The following is a 15,188-nucleotide window of genomic DNA, read 5'->3' on the forward strand; positions in this document are numbered from 1 at the left end:
GCTCAGTAGCGAAACGTCTCCAAGTTGGCTGAAAGGTCGAAACAGCAAGGAAAGAAGCTGATCTCGGATGGAGTCCTTGTCTCAACATCCTGATAGCCACGCCAGGTCCAGGGCCTTGACATTGTCAGGAGACCTCTCTAAACCTCCGGCCTTCCTAAAGAGGAGCATAGCCTGGGCAAACATCCTGCCTGGCTGTACGTTCGGATCGCTTGAGGAGATTTAACAAAAAGCCAGTATAAAAGCCTTACCTCATTCCTGCTTAGGATCATGGTATGCCTAGGGTCAGAGTGCTGGACTAGTTGTAGGGAACCAAACACTAGTGACCCTCCTACTCAGAGCTAACACATCAGTGGGATGGGAAAATGTAAAGAGAAACTAATTCATAAAAATATCTACACATCTTCAGACCATGGCTTCTTTACGTGTGGGCTCAAGAAACCACGTATTAAAAACAGCCAGGGAAGAATTGAGGCTGCATAGGACACCCACAAGCACTCATTCTTGCCATTGTTCTCCAAACAGCATAAGGCCTATTAACATAGCATTTACATGGCATAAGTATTGTAAATGTATTGTAAGTGTAAACACGCATCTAGAGATGATTTAGAGTATAGAGGAAGACATGGTTGGCTATGGACAAACACTACACCATCTTATGCACAGGCTTAAGAATATAAGGATTTGTATCCACAAGATATCCTGGGATAAATACCTGGCAGATACTAGGGATGGCTGCGTGGTAAGCCATATATATATATATATATATATATATATATATACATATATATTATATAGCCATATATATAGCTTGTGGTAAGAGATATTGAGGAGTATCATATGAGTTATGAATGCAGTCATGGCAGTCAGTTTTCATACATGTCCATTGTGGTGATTTGAATGAGAAATGTCCCCACAGTCTTGGGCTTTTGAATACTTGGTCCTCAGCTGATCATACTGTTTGGGGAAATTAGGAGGTGTGGCCTTGCTGGAGGATGGACACGTGCCACCACGTGCTGTCTGTGAGCTCTTAAGGCCTCGCAATTCCAGCTCTGTTTTCTCACTTGCAGTTCCAGCCGTGAGTTTTCACCTCCCTGTTCCTGTACCCGTGCCTTCTGCTGGAGTTCACCATCAGAGTCCCATCCCTCAAACTGGAAGCCAAAATGAGCTCTGTCTTCTATCGCAGCAATAGTAAAGTAACTCATGCGTCTGCATACAGATCTATGCGTATACTCTTATGCATGCATAGATAAAGGATTTGTGTGAAGACTCCGAGCTGGAGAGGAAGGGTGGAGAGTGAAAAGATGCGGAGAATGTTACTACTGCCTTTGGGGAGGTCAGCAGGAGCCAGAGCAAGCGGCAGGTCAAGCTTAGGGTCTTAGGTTTTATCTAAAGGACGACAGTAGCCATTGAAGGGTTTAGACATGGGACCACACACAGTCAGAGTTTATCTTTTAAAAACTAAGGGGTAGGGCTGGAGAGATGGCTCAGTGGTTAAGAGCATTGCCTGCTCTTCCAAAGGTCCTGAGTTCAATTCCCAGCAACCACATGGTGGCTCACAACCATCTGTAATGAGGGCTGGTGCTCTCTTCTGGCCTGCAGGCATACACACAAACCAAATATTGTATACATAATAAATAAATATTAAAAAAAAGAAATTGAAAAAAATAAAGGGGTAAAACTCCACTCTGTTTAAATGTAGGGAGTGATTTGGATGGGGCAGAAACAACAATTACAAAGCTGTTGTAAGATACCGAGCGAAGGTTCTGTTTCTTGATGATGCAAAATGTTTGCAGAATTCTGGGTATTTTTGGAACCTAAATGAGATAGAGAAAAAAAAAAGGTAAATGTAAGTGCCATGACCCACTTAAAGTCGGGGAAATGCTTTGTTCAGAATTCAGATGAGTGGGGCCCTTTGCTTGAATACATGCTACCCTCTTCCTTCTGGATCTATTCTGCTCCCCCACGAAAGCACACTGAGCTATCCTCCCGGTCTCCATTCTTTCTGCCACTGCCCTTCCTCTAGGATGTCACTGTTTATGGATCTCGACTTCAAGGCCTACGGTGCCAGTGCCATTCAACCTTGGGCTGCCCTTTCCTATCCTTGAAGGGCCCCCACTGTGCATTGGGGCATGGTTGGAGAAGCACACTAATTGTGCGGGAGTTGGCCAGGCATTGAATTTTTAGCTTTTTGTGCCCTGCTTAAGTGGCTGGTCCACTGGCCTCAGTCCATTTCCTAATGGACAGGGGTCAGCTTCACAAAGCCTCACTCTGACTGGCACTAATTACCACCTTTAAGAGCTTGCATTGCCCTAGGCACAGGACTGAAAGGGCAGCAGGAAAACAAGCTTCTGCTTGCGCCTCTTCAAGGGTGCTCCCCGGTTTCTGATCATGCCTGCACCAGGGGCTAATGGGAAACAGACCTGTTTGTCTTTCTGCTTCTAGGCTAGATGTTTCTTGAAGGAGTCAGCCTTGGAGCCCAAGTCCTCAGCTCAGGACATGACACCCTCAGTTCATGGCAGAGCTCATTGTAACTTCCCTCCGTACCATGCTTCCTCTCCGAACGGCACATTTTACCTTTAACACTGATAGACACTGAAGGAGATAGCTCCTCCGGTGTGTGTCTGCAGTACCCAAGTATAGCACAAATTCTGGTCGGTATTAATTAGTCACAACCCAGAGACAAATATAGGGGTTAAAACTGAAGATCAGAGACACAGAGCAGTAAGCCACTAGAGAGACCTTTTACCTCTACCAATGCTCAGACCAAAGGGGCAATTCCGACTTCCTAGACTGCACTGTGTCTCCACTAAACCTCAGACTCCACACTCCAGTGAGCCCCTGTCCCTTTCTGCCCAGCCATATCGCTCCTGTCTCCACCTCCCTAGTGCTGGGATTAAAGGTGTGTGATTCCCCAAACACTGGGTTGTGAGCCACCACCACCCGGATCTGTTTCTGGATCAATCTTGTATAGCCCAGAGTAGCCTTGAACTCACAGAGATCCATCTGCCTGAGTCCTGGGATTAAAGGTGTATGCCACTACTCCCTGGCCTCTAGTGGCTTAGTTTTGCACTCTGATCTTCAAGCAATCTTTATTTATTAAAATACAAATAAATATCACTACATTTCTCCTTTTTGTATAAAACAAAAAAGAAGGCTATGCCTAATATAAGAAAAACTATATATAATAAATATATACACACACAGGCAATAAGTACATTTGCATTTGACAAATTCAGAGAAAATACTCCATTATCTATCCTATCTTAGTGAGTCCAAAGCCTTGTGCCTAATCTTTCTGTGTGTACTTTCTATCATAACTTCCATTACTATCCAAAACTATCTTTTGCTATCTCTCAACCTTATACACTTTACACCTCTTTAGGGAGTTTCTTTTCTGTGTCTGGTAAACAAGTAAAACTATAGCTATTACTGTCTAGTCTTCAACTCCCTTAGAGACCCAAGAAAGAAATAATATTAACTGAATAACAGGAAGTGCAAGCAAGCAACTTCCCAAAAAATGTGAGAAATGACAGAAACAGCTGACTGCCTGGACAATCGCCCAGGGTTCCTCTGCAATGTTGGGGCATCCATCTTTGGCCGACAGACTTTTCTGCAAAGCAGGATATTCTGACGGGCTATCCCTCCTTGCCTTGACAATGCTTGCCAGTTACTTTTTTTGTGTGTCCTGCTTATGCAGTTAGAACAGAATTCTGTCAACAGTTGAAGTAAGGTCACTTTCTTGCCCAGAGGCTTACTTTTGCCACAAAGAAAATGGACTCCATGTGGAGTTTCTTCGATGTCCATTTTCTTCTCTGAAGTAGATTGGTGATGCCAGGAGTAGACATGTCTCATTGTCATAAAAAATGAGCCTATATTATTAAAACATCTTAAATGGCATATTCCGTAGATCTCCAAAGTGTTTGAAGATGACCTGTCTATCTAAAACGTATCTTTGTTTGACCTAATGTGATTGCAAATTTGATTGTGATTAACTACTAACCAGCATTTCCTTATTATCCTAAACAGTTGGTAATAATTTTCAAGGACTAGAAGTTTGCAGTACATTGTTAAATGAGTTGTATAGGTACAATACCTTGAACAAGAGTAGAAATGTATGTACAGTATGTTTCACAAAATTAATCTCCAATTTGTATCAATATACAAAATTTATATACAATATACAAAAGTCCAATCCAATGTAAAATATTTAAAACTAGTAGTTGTTTTTAAAAGTAGATTCAATAATTACCCTTTTATCCTATCATCTATGTCCTCCTTTTTCTTTTCAAAACAAGAACCTTGAATCTAATCTCCTTTGTTTAGCTTTTTCCTGACCATTATCAATAACAACTTATAACCACCCCCCCTAAACAATTACTAATATCCCTCACCCATGTGGCCACACCCAAGCCCTTAGCTAGGCAGTGACTTAGCTCTCCTTGAAGACAAGTAGGATGGCTCAAGGTCAAAGGCAAGTTTCCAGAAGAGAAAGTACTATATAGAAAGTAAAGTCAGAGTAGAAAGTGCAGGCCAGGTGTGATGTGGCACATGCCTTTAATCCCAAAATCCAGACGGGTCTCTGTGAGTTCCAGGCCAGCCTACTTTACATTGTAGACTATTTCCAGGAAACCCAGGTCTATGTAGAGAGTCCCTATAGAAGAAGGAAGAGGAGGAAGAAGAGGAGGAAAAGGAGAAGAGGAGGAGGAGGAGAAGAGGAGAAAGAGGAGGAGGAGAAGAGGAAGAAGAGGAAGAGAAAAGGAAGTGTGGTATGCAAAATTCAGTCATTCATTGTAGGACATGGGTCTCTCATTGATCCTTACAACACCTTGGTGAGTGACAAACAGCAGGCATCTGCCTTATTTTACAGATAAAGAGATAGAACGCAGAGCCATTGGTGATTTGTCCCACAGCCATTTCCCGGTAGACCTAGCTCTCCAAATTCTACCTTCAGGAGTTATTGAGATTAGTATGAAAACTAAAAAGTACTGTTCAAACAGATTTATGTTTTCTTCTTGATGCTGAAATAGAAAATACCATAAACTGAATGGCTTAAAACCACGGGTTTAACTCTCCCAAAGTTCTCAAGCCCAGGCCTCTGAACTCCGAGAGGTCCATTCTCACCAGTGAAAACTTAAGGGTGAGTGTGTCCTTTGCTTCTTCCAGCATCTGGTGTCTGTCACCATTTCTTCACTAATTATCTGTTGGAGGCAATAGTTCAGCAGTTAAGGACACAGACAGTAAAGCCAGCCCACCTAAGAATTCAGTATCCCTCTTGACAATTGCATGACATTGAACATTGTTAAGCTCCCCGACTCTTGATTACCTCCCTATAACACGATGATAGCACTGCCCTGTCTCAGAGGATGCTGCAGGGACCAAATGGCTCAGTTATATACGAATTGCATAGAGTAGCATGCACACTGCAGGTATATTAAGTGGAATTTGTCTTAGTCTGTTTCCTATTGCTGTAATAAACACCATAACAAAGAAAAATTTGGGAAGGCAAGGATTTATTTGGTGTACATGTCCTATCATAGCCTATCCTTGAGGGAAGTCAGGCAGGAACTCAAACAGGGCAGTGACCAGGAAGCAGGCACTGAAGCAGACACCATGGAGGAACCCTGATTCCCAACTTCCTCCTCAGCACTTGCTCATCCCACCCGATTATGCCATCCAGGAGTGGCACCGCCCTCAGTGTCCTGGGCCCTCCCACATCAATCACTAATCAAGACGGTGTCCCACAGACTTTCCTTCAGGCAGTCTGATGAAGGCATTTTTCTCAATTGAGGTTCTTCTTCCCAGATGACTCAGGCTTATGTCAAGTTGACAGAATACTTACTGGGACACAGTTCTTCCTTGACACTATGACTAATAGCAATGCCTTTCATTTCACTTGTTATCATTAAATAATGAGACCTGGATGAAGTGAGAATGGACTTTCTCTTCTGGAAGAGACACTTGAGTCATGTACGCGTTGCCAGTTACTTTTCTGAAATCAGCAATCAATATTGTATATAGGGAAAGGATAAACACTAAATGCAATGGGAGAAAAGAGTATTTACACATCTTTCTTTAGGGCTGGGGAGATGGCTCCGTGAGCTAAGGCCCTTGCTGTGAAGCCTGACAACCTGAGTTCAATCCCTAGGACCCACATGGTAGGACAGATCCGGCTTCTGCAAGTTGTCCTCTGATCTCCATATGCATTCTCTCTCTCTCTCTCTCTCTCTCTCTCTCTCTCTCTCTCTCTCTCTCTCTCTCTCTCACACACACACACACACACACACACACACACACACAGAGAGAGAGAGAGAGAGAGAGAGAGAGAGAGAGAGAGAGAGAGAGAGAGAAAGAGCAGGATAATTTAAAAATCAGTCTTTCTTTGAGTTTCCTTTTGACTGAAGTCTTTTGAGCCTGTTCACTCTAAAAGTTGGGTTTCCCTATTGAATACATGGAGACTGCAGACTGAGGGATAATTTAGTATTAAATGGGCAAGTTTTCACAGAAAGCAGGACTTGGTCTTGGAGCAAACTGTCACCAAATAGGACGATGTTGAGACCAAATCTCTGAGCTGTGTAGCTGTAGTTCGAGCCGGCAGCATGGCAAGGGTTGAGTTCCATAGCGTTTCTTCTTGTCTTTTCACCTGCATTGAACTCTGTTTTCCGAGACTTTGCCCAGCTTTTCCTACTTTCCCCTCATCCAAGGAAGCCAACATCCATCCAATAGGTAAAAGCCCAATCTCAGAATGTCGGTGATTTCACCCCTGAAATTAAATTCGTTAACGTCAGCATCCTCCCAAAGGGAAACCACAGCTCAGCTTTGGACTCTGGGCCTTTAGCCATTGCGTGGGAGGACCTGTCCGGAGACTGGCAGGCTATTGGATGCTGATGCTGCAGAACATTCTAGTGCTAGAGACAAACTGGCAGAGGCTCCAAACCTGAATGAACTGTGATACTTAGGAACGTGTGTTCTCTTCGAGTGTGAGATAAAAATCGTATTTAGAGAAGACGAGTTAGTTATCTGTGTTGAGAAGGGGTGTGTAGGCACCTGTACCCATAACCACACAGAGAAACACAAACACCCCTACACAATTAACTAACCACTCAACGATTGAGCTCTTTAAAAAAGAAAGAAGATCCTAGCTGGGTGTGGCGGCTCATGTATATAATTCCAGCACTCAAGAGGCAGAGACGGAAAGATTACTATGAATTTGAGGATGATTTGGGCTACAGAGGAACACTCTGTCCCCAAACAAGCAAACAAACAGATAAATGGAAGGAAGGCCATTACACAGTCTAGCCTGGGGCATGAAAAGCCCACCATGATGGACATTTCCAGATCAAGACAAAAGCAGAGTGAACAAGCTGCAAGCCCCTACCCCTGCCTGTTGCTGCCCACACCAGGACGGGAGGCTAGAGCAAGCTGGCCTTCTCAAGCCAACTGGAACCAGATGAAAGAGGGAAGGGGAAACACTCCCAAGTGCCCAGCTAGCCAGCCCCTTTCAAAGCTTCTAGACCTTTCCAGGCTCACCCTAGTATCCACTTCATACTCTCTGCCTCCCTGGGGGATGCAGATGAACACAAAGAAGTCAAAGCCAGGACAGGGCTGAACTGTAACGACACAGGTCAGAGATAGGCTGAGAAGAAAAGNGGGGGGGGGCGCAAAAAAAAATCATTGCACCCAACAAAAAAAAAATAACAAAAAAGAGGAGGCAGGTGATTCCAGTGTCCTGGCAGTTGAATGCTGATTACTAGAATCCACAGTACGACCAGCAGTGAGGGCTCCACAAGTCTCTCACCTCTGAGTAGCTTTTAGGGGCAACATCAACTTAGCCACTGATTGATGGAAGCAAAAACAGTCAAGTAATATGACTTTCCCGGTGTGTTCAGCTCTGAGCATAGCAACATAAGACGAAGTGCAAAACTTTACAATACTGCTTGCTGAGGATGGTGGGGTAAAAATCGAGCTGAATACCCCTAGAGCTCTCTCGTGGGGTAGGGGTAACCCCCAGCAGCCCCCTGAGATTCAAACTTGTATAGAAGTTCATCTAAAGGTTAGATGTGACATCTGTGACTCTGGAAGGTAAGGAAGTCCCAGAAATAGAATTGAGGACATTGTGAGGCAGACAGGACTGAGAAGAGAACAACAGCGACTATTCTGTAATATATAAATATAAATATGTAATATTTATATATAATATATTATATTTATAATAAATATATAATATATAAATAAAGCCTGTAGGGCCTTGTGAGTGACTCTGGGTGATGTCACTGGTGGAGAACTGAGTGTAGGATATGAAGCATATCCCCACTCCCTCCTGAAAACCTGATGTAGCCCAGAGATGCCTGCCTTAGCATCCTGTCAGGCCAGGGTGGAGCCCAGGCCACACCGCCTCCCATGATGTAAACCCACTATCGAGGAAAACTGCTCAGACCCTGGAGCATCTAATCCCCTGGAGACATGAGTATCCTGATGTTGGTTAGAACCCAAACCTCTGCGGACACCATGGCACCCTGGAAAAGAATTGACTTCCCTTATGCTCTATATCAGAGTGGGATAAGAATAATATGCTCTGAAGCTAGTATTTCTTTCTCTCTCTCTCTCTCTCTCTCTCTCTCTCTCTCTCTCTCTCTCCTCCCTCTTCTTTTTTTCTTCTTTATCTTTTCTTTTTTCTTTCAGAGTCAGGGATATAGATAGATAGATAGATAGATAGATAGATAGATAGATAGATAGATAGATAGATAGATATACACATACATACATACATACATACATACATACATACATACATACATACATATATAATAGCCCTGGCTGTCCTGGAACTCACTTTGTCGACCAGGGTGGCTTTGAACTCACAGAGATCCACCTTTCTCTGCCTCCCAAGTACCCAAGTACTGGTGTTAAAGGTGTGCACCATCACCACTCGGCCAAGCTAGTATTTCTGTCCAAGCTGCAAAGAAGTTTAAACACTAAATCATTCAACAAAAAAGGACGTCTTGAAGGTTGCGCTGAGGTCAGACAGACCTGAGTGAGAGTTCTGCCCAATTCTCTTAAAATGTCTCAGCTCTGGACGTCTTGCCTGTCATTATCTTCAGGTCTATAATGATGGCACCTCATCACAGGGAGGAATAACAGAGTGGAACCCTTGGTAGCACTGAGTGTTCAAGCTGAGAGTTACCAGGGAGTGGTTTGCACACTGGTGAGGAAGAGAACAGCTGGTAAGCCATGGTAGAACCAGAATATTCACAGATCCCTGATGCAAGAACCAAAGCTAAACGATTCCAGAGCATCTATAAGATTTTTGGTGTGATTTTTGAGTCTCCCTAAAAGGTTTTCAGTTGTTTACAATGACAATTTCTGTTTTGGTTTTTTCTCTGCATCCTTCCCCCACTTCCCTTCAATTCTTTTCTGAGAATTCTATCTCCATGGCTTCATTACCTCTTTACACGTAAATTCCCATTTGAAAATAGCCATGCAGCTCTCATTCCCTTGGTAGATTGGTCAAATTCTCCGTACTTTTGACATGAGAACTCCCGTCTCTGAAACACATCACCGAGGTGAAGTACAAGCAGCGCCTCTCAGGGTGGTGGTGGCAGGGACATAAAACTTGGTACATCAGGGATCTCCTTGACAAGCTTCACTAGGCCTGAGTCCAAGATGAAGCTGAGAAAAATGAAAAAGGATTTGGCTGACAGAGAGGATGACAGACACAGAGAGAGGGTTGTGAAGGGAGACTGGCCAATGGCAAAGGGGGATTGGTAAAGAATTGGCAAGGCTTTTGTGAAACCCCTTGGTGGAAAACCATGAGCCCCGGCTTGTCCGTCTGGCGCATCATCTAGGAGGCAAATCATTTTTCCTGGGGAAGGTGCCTGCCAGGAAGTTGCCCCTCTGTGGGGGCCTTTGGAAGAGTGGATGTGTCTGGACTCCTGCCCGGCCTTTTGGATGGGGACGAGAAGAAAAGGCCCCTAGTGAGGGCTCTGAAGGCTGAGGGGTGGGGAGCACCCCAGTGGCTGACACTTCTGAGTCAGAGTGATGGGAAGAAGGAGTTGAGAAACAGAGGAAAAGGATGCGGGGGCGGGAGGAGGTGGGAGGCCACTTTGTTTCTTCAGTCTGAGTCTGTCAGGACCTGCGCCTTCCTTGATGGGTTCCCCATTTGGCGTTAGACACCCATCTTTTCAAAACCCAAGTCCATCTTCTTCCAGGTGAAGAATATACTCTTACCCTGTGAGAAACCTCTTTCAGAATAATAGTAATAGTAATAATAATAATAATAATATGGTTTTGTGTGCTACCCTAACGGGGTTGAGCTGCTGCCTGGGAGGTGGCCTTAGGACACAGGCAGGATTTCAGCATCCTCTCCTTTCTCTCTACAGTCCTTATCTCAATGTTTCGCTGTTTTCTCCGGGTCATTGGAAAGTTCGCTCTGGCCCTCCCCAGCTCCAGGCTTACCACTCTGTCTTCCCTTTCTAAGGGGGCTGGCTTGTGTCCGTCTTCCCACTGGTTCCCCTTCCAAGTCTTGCCAGACAAATGTCCTTCCCATAGACAATTGGCAGGGGCAAAGTTCACTAGAAAAAGTCCTGCTGGGTGGCAATGACTGGAAGTAATGTGAAGTGTTCACCTCCATCAGAGGATGCTGCCTTCGCCTGGTACACCCTAACATTTCCCGATGCTTGGAACCCATAGAAAATGATGATCATTTCACTGCGCACTGTGACACGTTGAAGCAGCAAGCAGGGGGCCCCAGGAGGCTGACCACTCACAAGCCTGATTCCCGCTCTTGAAGGCTAAGAGATTCGAATCCTCCGGCTTCTGAGATCCTTTGGTGAGCATCCAATGGGGAGCCTGGGTCTTAACCCAGTGGCTTTAACATGTCTTTCAGTGAAGCCCAGCAGTTTACAGCTGTTCTCAATAGAGAAGGCTGAGCCAAGGACTTACCAGTTTCGGCTGTTGCTGCTCTGCCTTTAGCTTCCTTATGTATCAGGACACTGGATATATATTTATTAAAAGAGCAGCAGAATTCTGTGAGTGTAAGCAGAGATCACCTGTTCATTTCCCAGCCACCCAGACCCAAATAATCACACAGAAACTATATTAATTACAATACTATTTGGTCAATAGCTTAGTCGTATACCTTGCTAGCTATACATCTTGAATTAACCCATTTCTATTAATCGATGTATTTCCACAAGGTTGTGGCTTACCGGTAAGTTTCCGTCCTCTGTCTGCTTCGGCAGCTACATGGCATCTCCCTGACTCCGTGTCCCCCCCACTCTCTCTTTATCTCTATTTGAATTTCCTGCCTAGCTTCATTCTGCTAAGACATTGGCCAAAACAGCTTAGTTCATTAACCCATAAAAGCAACACATTACAGAAGGATGACCCACGTCGTGTGAGTTCTTGTCTCTTCTAATAAATCTATATTTAGCACTCTGATAAATAAAAAAGATAAAAGCAGCAAGGCCACAGCTGAAACCAGACTGAGTGAGACGGAGGGAGTGAGCTGAGTGCCTGTGTCCCTTTCTCTGTGCTTCCTGCGCAAGTGCAGCAGTCTCAGCTGCCTCGAGCTCCAGCCTCCATGACTTCCCCTCCAAGATGAGCTGCACCCTGGAACTGTGAGCCAGAAGAGACCCTTCCTTCCTTCAGCTGGTTTTGATGGGTAATCTGCCACTGTGCTGAGAAAAGGAACTTTTGCCCTTTGCTGTCTATATGTTTGGAAAGAGAAAAGGAGCAAACACAGTGCTGTGGGTAATATTGTTTTCAGGTATGTGACTTTTGCTTTTGCTGCATTTGTTTAACTCTGGGAAGCTGTGTCTGTCTAAAACACCCACCAGATGGACTACTAAGGAGGTGAACAGCCAATAGCAAGGCAGGAAAAAGGATAGGCGGGGTTGGCAGGCAGAGAGTATAAATAGAAGGAGACAGGAGCCTGAAGCAAGCCACACTTTCAGGCTAGGAGTGGTGCACTGTTGCCACCTAGACGTCCAAGCAGCTTCCGCTTCCCACTCTGTACTCTGTGTCTGCCTCAGCAAATTTCGAGTTCATGCTCCAATATTTGGAGAAAAGAATCATCAAATATAGAAGATTTAATGGAAGATTTTAGCTTAGGGTTGTGTCTGTATTTTTCTTAGAAATCTAGAAGTGTAAATATTCTTTATATAATGGAGAGAACTGTTTGATGGGCCTTATGCTTATCTCCGAACACCCTTCATGTTAGTTAGTTTTCCTCACTGCTGCAGCAAAACGCACGACAGAAGCAACTCCAGGAAGGAAGGGTTTCTTCCGGCTCATAGTGTGAGAATGAAGTCCACCACGGGTGGGGATGATTTGATGGCGGGGGAGTAAGGTAGCTGGTCACACAGCATGTCAGGATACAGAGCAAGGTGAAGGCTGGGAGTCAGCTTGCTTTCCTTTTTTTCCTCAGTCTAGGACCCTAGCCCATGAGAGGGAGATGTCTGCCTCTAGGTACATCTTCCCTGCTTGGTTAGACCTCCCTGAAAGCATCCCCCTGAACACACCAAAAGGACTGCTTCTGTTGTGATTCTCGGTCCTGGAGGTCAAGATCCAGCCTAAATCCACAGCAAAGCTTCCATCTCATTACTGTGGCTTCTAGAATGGTTTTTTTGTTTTGTTTTGTTTGTTTTTTGTTTGTTTGTTTTTTTAACTTTAAGTTTTGAGGCCCTGATTTTAGCCTACTTGAGAATTAGCCAGGTTCTTCTGTGGGATTTTTTTTTTTCGTAAGATAATAGTTTCAAAATTGGTTTCAGTCGAAACCCGGAGCTCCTGAGGGGAGAGCGATAGCTTGGGAAAAGTGTTCCCTCCTCCCACTTTGGCTCTGGCAGGTAAGCCCTGCCCAAGAGTTGGCAGAGAGTCAGTGAGGACTTCCTGCCTGCAGGACTTCTGGGAGCTCATGCCTCTCTCATCCCTGTTCAAAGAACGAAAATGTCTTCTTGGTCTATTACGAGAATTATTTAAATAAGAGTCAACCACTAAGTAATTGTGTCTAGGATATGTCAGGCCAAGGCCTGCCTTCGAGCAAGAAATTAAACAAGATAATTAAGACCGAAAGGGTCAACTGAGAGTCCTCCCTTTTGGGAATGTCCCAGGGGAAAAGAAGGCATCAAAATCCAAATCATATGGTGTTTCCTTATTCTCCCTTCAGAAATGTCTTAAATACCAGTTACCTTGAAGGAGCCCATTGGTCCAGACTGGCATGGTGCTCTTCCTGCGCTATAGAGCAGTATAGCAAAGAATCCCCAAGGGACAGCCCTTTGACACAGGTCTCAGAAAGATTCCAAAAGCAGGAATCTGCAAGCACCCAGGGGCGCTGGTTCATTTTTCACATAAAATTTAACACATGAACAAACGGAAACATATCCCACGGTGCAATCGGGTCTTAAATACAAAAGAGGAACAAACCAGACAGACAAGTTAGCTTGAAAAGGGGACAGACTGGCTTGTTTGAAGGACAGATTTCAGCACAGCCATGTCACAAAGAAGCGAGACATTTACACGTGAATCCCAGAATTCAGTAGGTGTAACTAGATGATAATTAAACTTAGGATCTTATCTTCATTCTACATGTGGACTTCATTCCGTTCTCTGACATTTTGTCATTTTACCTAATCTGAAATTCCCTGATCATCCTATGCCCCATAACTGACGTCCTGCTTAGAAGTGGCAGTGCTGGGGTGCTAGCCAAATAAGGCATGCGTAGTGGGGTTGGGGGCGGTTTGTAACTGCGTCTACCCCATGTCCCATTCCTACCGACTTTAACTCCAGGTTAAGAGTACATAATTAATCACTTCAAATACTTTATCATTGTCCTTAATAATGCAAGTCAGGCTGAGGAGATGGCCCAGTCTTGCCCAAAGTGAGAACCTGAGTTCCACTCCTCCACCCTCCCCAGAGCCCATATGAAAAAAGCTGGGCATGGCAGTGTATGCCCGTAACCCCAGGGCCATGGGGTAAAGACCTACTGACTAGCCAGGTCGGACTTACTGACTAGCCAGGTTAGCCAAACTGATGAGCCCCAGGTGCAGTGAGAAACTATGTCTTAAAAATTAAGGCGGTAAGCGACTGAGGAAGATACCCAAAATCAACCTCCAGCCTCCACATGCACATACTTATACACATATGAAAACAAATGTTACATGTTCATACAGAAACACTGAAAATACAGATCTTCAAATTGATGGCTTCAGGTCTGTTTGATGCTAGTGTATATCTGGAATTGGTTAGATAGCCTTTCTTTAATTCCTGGAAAGTATTGTAGACTCCAGCGGTGCTTCAGCCTCCCCTGAATTCTGTGGCTCAGCTGTGAATTGGTATATTTGCTGTCTCAGACATCTGGGTGAATCTGTGAACTCCAGACCAAAGCACATTCCAGGCCCTGCCCTGGATGTCTGACAGCTCTCAGGAGGTTTACTCACGGTTCCTTCTGCCTCCGGCCTTTGGATCCACTTGACTATCTCCACATCAGTCTTTCTCAACCCAAGTGTCATCCCAGCCCTTTTGTATCTCATACAAAGCATTCAGTCTAAGTTTTCCATGAGTAATATACTATATTAAAGGATCCAGAGGGGGCGGATCATGCAATATAGTTCAAAGTATCTCAAGACCTTCTTGGCTCTCTCTTTTCTTCCCCTCCCTTATTGTCCATGGGAACTCCAAGATCTCCCCACTCTGTTAATCTCATGAGCCCAGTTCTCCTCAGCTCCTGTGGAACAGGTCCCTCATGGACCTCAACAAGACCTCTGCTCAACAAAATCTATGTTCCTTAGAAGAGTCCTAGCAATAGACTAACAAAGCACCAGGTGTGTCTCCTTATTGGTTGATTGAAATGAAATTCAAGTCGGCCTCTACTGAAAGGTGGTACAAGGCTTTGTCAAAGGAAGCAAGTTAGGAGACAGCGTACTAGGGCTGGGACCCTGCAGCGCTCTGATACCGCCTGTGAAGAAGTCAGAAATCCATCTAAGACTCAGCTCACCACCTGGAGAGCAAAGACGCTTAAACCTTTGAAATCATTGTGCTGATTCAAAGAGATAACATATGCAGGCCCTCTGTAAGTCGTATTTTCAGCTTTACAATGACTAGGGAGTGTTGTTGGCACTCGCAGGGAGGTGCTGGGTATGTGACTAGCTAGCGCAGGGCAAGAATTCTGCAAGGACTGCCAGAATGCAAGAGTA

The 15,188-nt window shown here is 44.7% G+C and overlaps 1 long non-coding RNA gene across 1 annotated transcript in view; it reads right to left on the bottom strand.

Moving 5' to 3' along the window:
• Positions 1-830: 830 nt before the first annotated feature.
• The window catches only part of LOC126507990 (uncharacterized), a 50,488-nt gene continuing 36,130 nt past the window's right edge, over positions 831-15,188 (bottom strand). The window contains exon 3 of the long non-coding RNA XR_007593685.1: positions 831-1,814. This is a non-coding gene — a long non-coding RNA (uncharacterized lncRNA). The remainder of the gene's footprint in view (positions 1,815-15,188) is intronic.

This window comes from Alexandromys fortis, unplaced genomic scaffold (assembly GCF_014885135.2).
Source record: "Alexandromys fortis isolate MF-2015 unplaced genomic scaffold, M_Fortis_MF-2015_v1.1 scaffold_73, whole genome shotgun sequence".
NCBI classification, from domain to species: Eukaryota; Metazoa; Chordata; class Mammalia; order Rodentia; family Cricetidae; genus Alexandromys; species Alexandromys fortis.